General features: G+C 41.6%; 1 protein-coding gene across 6 annotated transcripts in view; it reads left to right on the top strand.

Annotated features, from left to right (window-relative positions):
• Nucleotides 1-13,664, top strand: part of NFATC3 (nuclear factor of activated T cells 3) — a 100,230-nt gene that overhangs the window by 24,433 nt on the left and 62,133 nt on the right. The window lies entirely within an intron of this gene.

Genomic DNA, 13,664 nt, shown 5'->3' with positions numbered 1-13,664 from the left:
CTTAGGACAGAAGAAGCAGCAGGAGAGAGAGCCTAGGTGGGTCTGCTTCAGCTCTCTAGAAATGAGCCTAAGCGGAGCTGCTTTGGCTTAATGGAAAGTCAGAGAAATGGGGGCCTTGGGCAGGTTCAGGGAGTTAGTCAGGGACAAGCTGCCACTGCTCTGCTCTCCAGGTTGCAAGTCTTGTGGGGGTTGCCCTTGGAGTTTAGGAGATGCACACCTGTGGAGGAAGAAGATGGGGTTGGGGTAGGGGGTAGGAGGCAGAAGGGAGAGCATGCCTATTTTATCTTTTAAAAAAAATAAGCACATGTTCTTATTTCAAGGTTACAGTATCTCTTTTTCTCAGGTTATTGAGGATAGGTTTAGGTTTCCCTCTTACTGCGTAGACTTTTTCCTCCACTTTTCACTTGTCTTTAATATTGAAGCTTTTCTCAGATATTTGATGATGTATGGCTACCTGCTTATTTTTTAAAGTGAGGCACCAAAATATTAATGACAGTTCTTTAGTCATAAGCGGCACTTGCTAACTGCAGCCCTCGAACAAGCTTTGTGCCAATCTTGTTTTCAGGTTTGTCTTCACCTCTACTTCCAAAAGTATTTACTTGATGGTAGCACATTTCCTGAATGTTGAGTGGTTTTTGTTGGAAATCAGTTTTCTTTTCATTGCTGGCTTAAGTTTTAGCTTTTTCAGGTGCTAAATCAGTTACCATGAGTACTGCATTCCAGCTTCTAAAATTGTTGCCACGGTTTCACCTCCTGTCCTTTTTGTTTTTGTGACTTTACACTCTTTAAAAAATCCTTTTACTATCATTTAGTGGAGTTTCAGTTGGGAATGGCAAGTGTGTGTCTTCAGTTCACTGGTGGAAGGTCTTTCAATTTGTTTTTGTTATTTGTTGAGGTGAAAATTACCTAACATACAATTAACCACTTAAAAGTATACAATTAAGCCCGTCAGTGTTGGTCAGTGGTTGACCTAGGAACCAAGAGATCACTAGTTTAATTCTGGGTCAGGGTACATGCCAGGGTTGCAGGCTCAATCCCCGGTTGGGGGCATGGAGGAGGAGGCAGACAGTCAGTGATTATCTCTCATAATTAACCCTTTGCGGTCGTATTAAATTTGGACATGGGTGTCACACTGGTCGGAATTAATTTCCATTGAAAGAGCAGTGATACATAACATGCAAGATTATGAAGGATAAACAAGATTTATTAATTCTTTTTTGGAACTACGTCACTACTAGTAGAATCACTACGTCAGAGTCAGTATTCAAGGTGCCAAAATAAAACTCTTCATCGTTACTTTCAGATTTGCAGTACACTTCTTTCGGTAACTTTCTTTTTGCCATTTTGGAGTATTATTTTGAAATATCTTAACAAGCGAGAATGCCTAATTACAGTTAAATGTAATCTGTAAAGCTTTATTTGAAATTTTGCGAAGTATCTCCGAAGCTTGTCGATTTCTTCACTCTCAAAAGGTGACTGACTCGCCACTGTGTTTTGCATGGCGAGTATGGAACGACCGCGTTTGTTTATATTGAGTTTCGATATCTCTGATTTGTCGGGACAGTGTTTTGGTTCGTGACAAGGTCGCTTAGACACTTAAGAGCTTTCGGAGAAATTATGAACTGATACAGGAATGAATAGAGTTAAGATTTGTACGGTTCCTTGCTGTGGTGGCTGAGAGCAGACATACGACCGGAACGGTAAAAAAGCTTTGGTTGCTGAGGGTAGACAAACGACTGCAAAGGGTTAATGTTTCTCTCTCTCTCTCTCTCTCTCTCTCTCTCTCTCTCTTACTCTCTCCCCCCCGCTTTTCTAAAATCAATAAAAATACTGCTGGCTCTGGCCCTGTAGATCCCCGGGACCCGCCCCGCCCAAGCCCTGCGCAGAGCCATTTGCCAGATAGCCTCAGGCAAATGCTAGATTAGCACCGCCCTAGAGATCCAGCACAGAAGCTCTCCCACTGCAGACACAGCGGACTCTCATAGCCAGTTAGCCTGGAGGTCAAATCACCCCCGGTATTGCCGACAACAATCAAGGCTTAACTACAACAAGACTGCACACAAAGACCACTAGGGGGTGCACCAAGAAAGCATAAAAAATGTGGAGAAAAAGAAACAGGACAAAACTGTCAATGGAGGATATTGAGTTCAGAACCACACTTTTAAGGTCTCTTAAGAACTGTCTAGAAGCCGCCGATAAATGTAGTGAGATCCTCAAGAAATCTAATGAGACCCTCGATGTTATGATAAAGAACCAACTAGAAATTAAGCATACACGGACTGAAATAACGAATACTATACAGACTCCCAACAGCAGACCAGAGGAGCGCAAGAATCAAGGCAAAGATTTGAAATGCAAAGAAGCAAAAAACACCCAACCAGAAAAGCAAAATGAAAAAAGAATCCGAAAATACGAAGAGAGTGTAAGGAGCCTCTGGGACAGCTTCAAGCGTACCAACATCAGAATTATAGGGGTGCCAGAAGATGAGAGAGAGCAAGATATTGAAAACTTATTTGAAGAAATAATGACAGAAAACTTCCCCCATCTGGTGAAAGAAATGGACTTACAGGTCCAGGAAGCGCAGAGAACCCCAAACAAAAGGATTCCAAAGAGGACCACACCAAGACACATCATAATTAAAATGCCAAGAGCAAAAGACAAAGAGAGAATCTTAAAAGCAGCAAGAGAAAGAAACTCAGTTACCTACAAGGGAATACCCATACGACTGTCAGCTGATTTCTCAACAGAAACTTTGCAGGCCAGCAGGGAATGGCAAGAAATATTCAAAGTGATGAATACCAAGAACCTACAACCAAGATTACTTTATCCAGCAAAGCTATCATTCAGAACTGAAGGTCAGATAAAGAGCTTCACAGATAAGGAAAAGCTAAAGGAGTTCATCACCACCAAACCAGTATTATATGAAATGCTGAAAGGTATCCTTTAAGAAGAGGAAGAAGAAGAAAAAGGTAAAGATACAAATTATGAACAACAAATACGCATCTATCAACAAGTGAATCTAAGAATCAAGTGAATAAATAATCTGGTGATCATAATAGAATCAGGGACATAGAAAGGGAATGGACTGACTATTCTTGGGGGGGAAAGGGGTGTGGGAGATGCGGGAAGAGACTGGACAAAAATCATGCACCTATGGATGAGGACAGTGGGTGGGGAGTGAGGGCGGAGGGTGGGGCGGGAACTGGGAGGAGGGGAGTTATGGGGGGGGAAAGAGGAACAAATGTAATAATCTGAACAATAAAGATTTAATTAAAAAAACAAAACAAAACCAAGAAGACCCCACCCATCGCCATTAAGTTATCAGTTATCACTACTCCTTCCCACTCTACCCCCTGTCCTCTGATGACTTCTAGTCTGCTTTCTGTCTCTATGATTTTTGACTGTTTAGATACATCATATAAAAGGCAAAAGGCATCATACAATATGTGACCTTTTTTGTCTGGCTTCTTTCCCTTAGCATGGTGTTTTCCAGGTTCACCAGGTTGCAGCATTTGTCCATATTGTATATATGCACCAAAATTTGCTTCCCCGCCCATTTATTGATGAACATTTAGGTTGTTTCTACCTTTTGGCTATTATGGATAATGTTGCTATAAACATTTTAGTAGTTTTCTGTGAAGACATATCTGCATTCTCTTGGGTGTATATGTACTAGTAGAGGTGGAATTGCTGGGTCCTGTGCTAATTATATGTTTAATTTTTTGAGGCACTGTCAAACTATTTTTGCTGCACCATTTTACTTTGTCACCACTAATGTATAAGGGTTGCTATTTCTCCACATCCTCACCAACTCTTATTTTCTGTGTGTGTGTGTTTTAAATTAAAGCCGTCCTAGTGGGTATGAAATGATGTCTCTTTGTGGTTTGATTTGCATTTCCTTAATGACCAACCAGTGACGTTGAACGTCACTTCATATGCTGTTCCCAATTCATGTATCTTTGGAAAAATGTCTATTTTAAGTCCTTTTCCCATTTTTTAAATTGGATTATCTTTTTGTTGTTGAACTGTAAGAGTTCCTTATATATTAGGTGGTAATTATATATTAGATATGTGACTTGCAAATATTTTCTCCCATTTTTTGGGTTGTCTTCACTTTCCTTTTTTTACATTGAATTTATTGGGGTGACACTGGTTAACAAAAATATACAGGTTTCAGGTGCACAATTCTATAACACATCATCTGTACATAGTATTGTGTGTTTACCACCCCAAATCAAGTCTCCTCCATCACCATTTTTATTGTAGATCACGCAGGGAAAACAAAGGGTAAAATATTTAACTACAGTAGTGTTTGATTATATTCTGCATAATGAGAAAACCTGAAGTCATTTTCAAGGTCCACCATTTCTTTCTTCTTTTCAGTCGGGTCAAGTTTCTAAGCTTTCTAAATCTCCATTTTCCGGCTAATGAAAAGAAAATAGGATTCCACCAAGTCTCCTTTCTACCTACTCCAGGATTTCTGTGAGGATCAAATGAGATGAGGCATGGGAAAATGCATCACAGACATTTGGTTAAAGTATAAAATGTTTCCCCCTGGCCTGTAAAGCAAGTTGTGTTCCTGGGCTGAAGAAACTCCAGGGAGGCTAGTCGTCACTAGGGAGAGAAAACTGGGCGTTGCTACATGATGTCATTACCTGGTGCCCACAGTGACTGTTTTCAGGCTGGGCTGGGCTGTGGACCGCAATGGCGCCATGGGGGTCTTGGCAGCGTTGGCTGTGATTTGGTGGGCTGTCACTCTGGGGTGGTGGCGGGGCCTGTGTCCCACTTGGGGGAAGCCGAGTGTTGCTTTGTGGGCGCCAGGTCCGTGATGCTGTTTCTCTGTAAACAGGCAGTTTACATCACAGCAGCTCCTGTGTTGAGCGTCTTCCCCCTGGTGGTCAGTGTGTGTCATAGCAACCAGTTGGACACTTAGCATATTAGCCTTTTATATATGTACTAGGGGCCCGGTGCACGAAATTCGTGCACTGGGTGTGTGTGTGTGGGGGGGGAGTGTCCCTCAGCCCAGCCTGCCCCCTCTCACATACTGGGAGCCCTCAGGCGTTGACCCCCATCACCCTCCAATTGCAGGATCGGCCCCTTGCCCAGGCCTGACGCATCTGACAGAGGCGTCAGGCCTGGGCAGGGGACCCTCATTTCCCCCCATCGCTGGTTCTGCCCCCAGCCCAGGCCTGATGCCTCGGCCAGAGGCGTAGACCCCCATCACCCTCCGATCGCCTGATCGGCTCCTTGCCCAGGCCTGACGCCTCCGCCAGAGGTGTCAGGCTTGGACAGGGGACCCCCATCTCCCCCTGATCACTGGCTCTGGCCCCCGCCCAGACCTGAGGCCTCTGGCCCAGGAATCATGCCTGGGCAGGGGACCCCCATCTCCCTCTGATCGCTTGCTCCACCCCCCGCCCAAGCCTGACGCCTCTGACCCAGGCTTCAGGCCTGGGCAAGGGGACCATCATATCCCCCCAATCCCCAGCTCCGCCCCCCACCCAGGCCTGATGCCTCGGCCAGAGGAGTTGACCCGCATCACCCTCCGATCACCAATCACCGGATCGGCCCCTTGACCAGGCCTGAGGCCTCCGGCAGAGGTGTCAGGCCTGGGCAGGGGACCCCCAGCTCCCCGCGGTTGCAGGCTCCGCCCCTGCCCAGGCCTAATGCCTCTGGCTGAGGCGTCCGGCCCGGGCAGCGGGGACCCGCAGCTGCAGCGGCCCCGCGATCGTGGGCTTCGCTTTAGGCCCAGGCAAGGGACCCCTAGCTCCCGGGACTGCCAGCTTCGACCGTGTCCAGCCTCCATCGCTGGCTCCACCCCTACTTCCTGCTATCACTGGCCAGGGCGGCAAAGGCACCTGATTCTCCGATCATGGCTGGGGGGCAGGGCAAAGGCAGCCCTGGGGCTGCCTTTGCCCTGCCCCCCAGCTCTTAGCTCCCCCCTGGGTTTCCGATCACTGTCAGTGCAAGGGGGCTTCTTCCTGCTTTCCCTTTTGCCTCCCTGCATTGTGCCTACATATGCAAATTAACCACCATCTTGTTGGCAGTTAACTGCCAATCTTAGTTGGCGGTTAATTTGCATATAGCCCTGATTAGCCAATGAAAAGGGTATCGTCGTACGCCAATTACCATTTTTCTCTTTTATTAGATAGGACTAGAGGCCCAATGCACAAAATTTGTTCAAAGGCTCAGCCCTCGCAGCCCCTCGCAGCCTCAGCCAGCCCTTACAACCTTTCGCAGCCTCTCGCAGCCTCAGCTGGCCCTTGCAGCCCCGGCTTTGTCTGGAAGGTTGTATGGACGGTCGTCTGGAAGGATGCCCAGATGGTTGTTCTGCTGTTTGGTCTAATTAGCATATTAGCTCTTTATTATATACTAGTAGCCCTGCGCACGAATCCATGCACCAGTAGCTCGCTCCCGCCCTCCAGTAGCTCTCTGCCTGCTGCCCTGCCCTCCTGTAGCTCCCCCTGCCCCTCATAGCTTTCTGCCCTGCCCCCTCCTGTAGCTCTCCGCTGCCCACTTAGCCAGTAGCTCGCTGCCCCCTCCTGTAGCTCTCCGCCCTCCTGTATTTCCCTCTGCCCCCTCCCATAACTTGCTGCCCTGCCCCCTCCTGTAGCTCTCCGCCGCCTGCTTGTAGCTTGCTGCCCCACCCTTCTGCTGATCCGTGATTTGGTCATTACTCGGTTGGTTGTTAGGTGTCACAGCATAACAACCATTTGCATATTACATCTTCATTATATAGGATATGTATGTATGTATGTGTGTGTGTGTGTGTGTGTGTGTGTGTGACACACACACACATAGATAGATAGATAGATAGATAGATAGATAGATAGATAGATAGATAGATACCCTGCTCCACCCACTCCATCCCCCACAATCACCACACTGTTGTCTGTCTTCACTTTCTTGATAGTACCTTTAATGCACAAACGTTTTTAATTTTTATGAAGTCCATTTTATCTAGTTTTTCTTCTGTTGCTCTTACTTCTAGTATCAAATCTAAGAAACCCATGGCCAAATCTGAGGTCATGAAGATACATACCTATACTAGTATTTTCTTCTAAGAGTTTCATGATTTTAGCTCTTATATATAGCTCATTGGTCTATTTTGGGATAATTTTTATATAAGGTATGAGATGGACAGGTTCAACTTCATTCTTTTGTATGTTGTTATTCAGTTGTCCCAGCATTGTTTGTTGAAGGGACTGTTCTTTCCCCATTGAATTGTCTTAGCACCCTTGTAAAAAATAGTTGGCCATAGATGTTTTGAGTTTATTTCTGGACTCTCAGTTCTGTTCCATTAGTCTATATATCAGTCATTATATGCCAACACAACACTGTTTTGATTACTATAGCTTTGTAGTAAGTTTTGAATTGTGAAATGCGAGTTGTCTTTCTTTGTTGTTGTTGTTTTCAATATTATTTTAGCTGTTTTGGGCCCCTTTCAGTTCCATATAAATTTGTGGGTTGGTCTTTCCATTTCTGCAGAAAAACCCATAGAAATTAATAGGGATTGCATTGACTCTGCTTTGTGGAATATTGCAGTGTTTACAATATTAAGACTTCCAACCCATGAACAAGAGAAATCTTATCATTTATTTAGGTCTTTAATTTCTTTCAGCAATATTTTGTAGTTTTTAGTATACAAGCTTTTTACTTCCTTGGTTAAATTTATTCCTAAGTATTGTATTCTTGTGGAGGCTATTGTAAATAGAATTATTTTCTTAATTTCCTTTTTGGATTGTTCATTGTTGATGTGTAAAAGCACAACTGAATTTTATGTTTTATCTTCTACCCTGCAACTTTCCTGAATGTATTTATCAGTTTTGGTTGTGTTTTATGGATTACATGAGACTTTCTATATATAGAGTCATGTATCTGCAAATAGAAATAGTTTTACTTATTTCTTCCTTAACAATTTGGATGTCTTTTATTTCTTATTGTCTAATTGTTCTTGCTAGGACTTTCTAGTACAATGTTGAATAACATTGGTGAAAGCTGCCATCTTCTTCTTCTTTATCTTAGGGCAGTGGTCGGCAAACTGCGGCTCTTTGGCCCCTTGAGTGTGGCTCTTTCACAAAATACCACATGCGGGTGTGCATGTACCACTTGTGTGATTGAAACTTCGTGGCCCATGTGTAGAAGTTGGTATTTTGTGGAAGAGCCACACTCAAGGGGCCAAAGAGCCGCATGTGGCTCGCGAGCCGCAGTTTGCCTACCACTCCTGGGGAAAGCTTTCAGTTTTTCACCATTAAGTATGATGTTAGCTGTGGGTTTTTCATAAATGCCATTGATAATTTTAAGGAAGTTCCTTTCTGTTCCTAGCATACTGAGGTTTTTTTTGTTTTGTTTTGTTCAATCACGAAAGAGTGTTGAGTTCTGTCAGATATATTTTCTGTGTCAATTCATATGATCATGTGTTTTCCCCCTTCTTTCTAGTAATGTGATAATTTTTATATATTGAACCACCCTCTCATTCCTGGGATAAATTCTATTTGGCCCTTTTAATGTGCTGTGAAGTTAGAACTGTGTCACTACAATTTGTTTGTATTCCAGGTAGTAGTGGTAAGCAGTATCTCCCACAGTTACTCAACTCTATACTTGTGTGAAAGTAACTGAAGACCATACATAAACAAATTAACATGGCGATGTTCCAATAAAACTTTATTTGCGGACACCAGAATTTGAATTTCATATCATTTTGTGTCATGGAACAGTATTAATCTTTTTTCAACTATTTGAAACCATCCTTAATTGTGTAAGAATAACAGGTAATAAGTGAGGTTTGGCCTGTGAGCTGTATTTTGCCAACCCCTGCTTTATTGTGTAAAATCATACATAGGCAACCTCTGCTGTCCAGATTACTTGCATGCTTGCATGGGGCCCCCTGGTGGCTAAAGGAACACGGAACAAATAAATCTTGAGATGGTCAAATTCCTGAAGCACCATGAATTTGAGAAGTCTAGAGTTGGGAATCTGGGCCTACGAGAGTGATGGCGAACCTTTTGAGCTCGGCGTGTCAGCATTTTGAAAAACCCTAACTTAACTCTGGTGCCGTGTCACATATAGAAATTTTTTGATATTTGCAACCATAGTAAAACAAAGATGTATATTTTTGATATTTATTTTATATATTTAAATGCCATTTAACAAAGAAAAATCAACCAAAAAAATGAGTTTGCGTGTCACCTCTGACACGCGTGTCATAGGTTCGCCATCACTGCTTTAAAACATCATTCTGATTCAGAATATGTTTGCTTCATCTAAAGTTTATTTGGTGGAAAGGTATGGATTTCAGCATCAATCAAACACTGAAATGACATTGGTACGATAATTATGTTTTAATGAAACTATAGTCTTTCAAGAACAACTTCCTTTCCTCCTTTTTTTACTCAAAGGGTTGAAGTTTAATAAATTAATAATTTTTGCTACTTTATCAAGTAACATTCTTAAATAAAACTTGATTTTTATGTTTTAACTGCAAGTGTGTGGTGGCAAAGAATTCAGTGACTGCTAAGAATTCAGAGTTGGGTGTTGTCCTCCTTTGAACTAAGGTGACACCATTTTTAAAAAATTGTGATAAAATATACATAACATGAAATTGACCATTTTACTGGGTTTTTTATTTGTTTGTTTGTTTGTTTTTGTTATACTCACCAGAGGACATTTTCTCCATTATTTAGAGAGAGTGGAAGGGCGAGAGAGAGTCAGAGAGAGAGAAACATTGATGTGAGAGAGACATATCGATTGGTTGCCTCCCACATGCACCCCAACTGGGGCTGGGAATTGAACCTGCAGCCCAGGTACATGCTCTTGATTGAGAATTGAACCTGAGACCCTTCAGTCTGCGGGCTGACGCTCTAACCATTTAGAAACACAGGCCAGGGGTCTCTCATCTATAATAATCTATAATAATAAAAGTATGATATGCTAATTAGAACAGACAGCCTAACAACCTTCCGACAACCTTCTGGATGAGGCCGGTGCTGCAAGGGCCAAGCCTCTTGCATGAATTTCATGCATCGGGCCTCTAGTTTTCTTATACTAGCTCAGGCCCCAAACCTGACTTCTCCTTCGCTCACATCCAATTCATTAGCAAGTTGTCAGCTCTACCTTAATAATAATAAAAAAACACCTCACTTCTTACTGCTTTTCTGTTTTTACAAGCCATCACCACCCAGGTCCTATGCTCTATTATTTTGTGGATTATTGCAATAGTCTTTTAAATGTATATCAGATTATATATCAGATCATGACATTCCTTTGCTTAGAACCCTACAGTGGGTTCTAATATAAACCATTCATTCTACTGATTTATGAGGCCTTACTTGACTAGCTAGTGCCCCCTCCCCAACCCTTATCCCCATCTCTTATCATTCTAACCCCTCAATTCTATTCCCACACACTTTCATTTTTATCTTTGTTTTTTTAATATATTTTTTTCTTGATTTTTAGGGAGAGAAATAGAGAGATAGAAACATCAATGAGAGAAACATCAATCGACTGCTTCCTGCATGTCCCCCTACTGGGGATCGAGCCTGCAACCCAGGCATATGCCTCACGGGGAATCGAACCAGTGACCTCTTTGTTCATGGGTTAATGCTCAACTACTGAGCCACACCGGCTGGGCCTCACTGGCTTTCTTGCTTTTTCTCATATACTCCAAAACTACTCCATCCTCTATCTTTAGGCCTTGGCACACACTATTTCCTCTACCTGCAGTGTTCTTCCCCTAGACTTTGTATAGCTCAGTTCCAAATATCCTTTTGCTATCTCCTCAAATATTGGAGAAAGAAGCTTTCCAGACTTCCATATCTAAAATAACTTTCTCTCATTCTCTTACTTGATTCACCTTACCCTATTTTATTTTTCCTTAAATCAGATGTCACCACCTGACATATGTTACTAGGATGTAAGTTGAGGATGGGGACTTTGTTTTGTGTACTCTTGTACACAGTCCTGTTTTCAGTGTCTAGAACAGTGGTTCTCAACCTTCCTAATGCCGTGACCCTTTAATATAGTTCCTCATGTTGTGGTGACCACCAACCATTAAATTATTTTCGTTGCTACTTCATAACTGTAATTTTGCTACTGTTATGAATCATAATGTAAATATCTGATATGCAGGATGTATTTTCTTTCTTTTTTTAAATATATATTTTATTGATTTTTTTATGGAGAGGAAGGGAGAGGGATAGAGAGTTAGAAACATCGATGAGAGAGAAACATCGTTCAGCTGCCTCCTGCACATCTCCCACTGGGGATGTGCCCGCAACCAAGGTACATGTCCTTGACCGGAATCGAACCTGGGACCTTTTAGTCCGCAGGCCAACGCTCTATCCACTGAGCCAAACCAGTTAGGGCTTCAGGATGTATTTTCATTGTTCACGACCCACAGGTTGAGAACTGCTAGTCTAGAACATAACAGCTATTAGTGGCTGCTAAAAAAGTTACTGTTAAGTAAATGATCACATTGCTTCTTGTTTAGGACAAATACACATATATATGGTTGAAGTGAATAGCACAAAGTTAGCACCCCAGAAAGGGGAATAATGTGGATGTAGAAAGAAACTGATTTCTTGATGACTTTGTTCAACTGATAAAATAACTAATTCTGGAGCTGTCCTACCTTTGGACCTTTTGTTATATTAGATAATAAGTAACCTCTCCCACCCCCCACCCCCCTTTTCAGCTACTTTGAATTGGGTTTTCTGGTTCTTTGAAGCCTAGAAACACCACAGTTCATATAGAGCTATTTTACTACTAAATTTAAAAATAACCTCTTGGGTGGAGAAACTGAAGTAAGACTGATGATACTCATGTCCCTCCAATGTTACAAATTAAAACAAGTCTTTTAAAACAAATGTCTTTACATAGTAGGAGTGCATGTACCTTGGTTGTGGGCACATCCCCAATAGGGGGTGTGCAGGAGGCAGCTGATCGATGTTTCTCTCTCACTGATGTTTCTAACTCTCTATCCCTCTCTCTTCCTCTCTGTAAAAAGTCAATTCAAAAAAAAAAATATATATATATACATATATACATATATAATTCAATTTAATATTTTAGAGTTAAAAAAATAAAATATAGTATACCCATCTTAAATTTTAAAAAGGGAAAGACAGGGTAATTGTCATGTATTGAGTTCTTACTGTTAGTCATTGTGTTAGGTTGCTTGTCTTAAAAATAGTTCTCTGTGTTTCCAGTGATACTCTACTTACCTCCTGTCAGTTTAATAGAAAAAAACAGCCTCAGAAATCTGAGGTTTGAGCAGGTTAAGTTTCACACAGCTATGGACTGGCATAGCCAGGGTTTAAATCTAGGGGGTTTTGTTGTTTTAATAACATGTAAAAACTCTTTACTGAATATGTTCACTAACAACACCTTAGACATTCCAAAATCTAGGACTTACGGGAATAGTTAAATAGTAGGATGCTGGCTAATCATAGCAACACCAGAAGTCTAAAAATGGGGGTACTAATGTAATGAAACAATGTGATCTTGAGTACTTTTGAGAAGAGGTTGTGCTTCTCTCTGTTGTATCTATGAACATTTTATCTTTGGTTTCCCAATGATGATCTCTTTGGAAAAAGTGAAGGTATTCAACCAGTACCTTATACTAGGGCTTAGTACTTCAGCCTCTGTGAAAATGGATCATAATTACTTTTTCCTAAAAGTGATGTTGCAAAATATCCTTATTCCTACAAACACTCTCAGTAGCTCATTTGCCAGGAGCTGTTTAGTGTTAAATACTGCAGCAAGGGGTGCATTTAAAAAGTTCAATCCTTGTTAGGATTGCTTTAATAATCAATCATAAGTTAAGGCTCCAATGAATTATTTTCTAGTTGAGGTAAATGACCCAGTGGCATCACAGGACTTTCATAATCTGGTCTGCTATGACCAAAGGTGTGAATCTTGATGGTGTGACTGTGGAAGAAAAAGCTGTTACTGTTAATCATAAAAATTTCCTTAACAAAAAGAAAAGTTATGAATTTTACTGCAAGGAAACTAAGGCCTTGGAAAGACTAAGTGATTTGATTAAGAGCTCACAGTTAATGGCACAGGTAGACTAGAGTCTTGGTCTCCTAAGTTGCATCTATAGTCCTTTTCATGAATAAACTTAATGTGTATACTTACAACTAAAAACCTTTCAAAGACTCAGTTTTATTCTTTCTTTACTCTTTTAGCCTGCAGACTCTAGATGAGGCTGAATTTATATGATTATATCATTCTATAATTCTATGAATATTTTTTAGAATTACGGATATGATTATTTCTTTTGTAAAGCATTTATTGTTTGCAGATAATGTTTTCTGATTCTCATTTTAGAAAGTATGGGAATAGAAAAACATCATATACATATCTATGGAAATAATCAGATACATTTGGTTAAACATACCACTCTTGATTTTTAGAGAGAAAGGAAGGGAGAAAGAGAAACATCTATGTGAAAGTGAAACATCTATTGGCTGCCTCCTGCACACCCCTACACGGGATTGAGGCCAAAACCCAGGCATATGCCCTGACCAGGAATCCAACCAGTGACCTTTTGGTCCATGAGATGACACTCAACCAACTGAGCTACATCGGCTAGGTCCACACACCACTCTTAATGGAGCTAATGTGCTCCTATTCCCCCTTTTTTCTCTCAAGATTATTATTATTTA

Source organism: Myotis daubentonii, chromosome 15 (assembly GCF_963259705.1).
Source record: "Myotis daubentonii chromosome 15, mMyoDau2.1, whole genome shotgun sequence".
Classification (NCBI taxonomy): domain Eukaryota; kingdom Metazoa; phylum Chordata; class Mammalia; order Chiroptera; family Vespertilionidae; genus Myotis; species Myotis daubentonii.
This window is presented reverse-complemented; position numbering and strand designations above follow the sequence as displayed.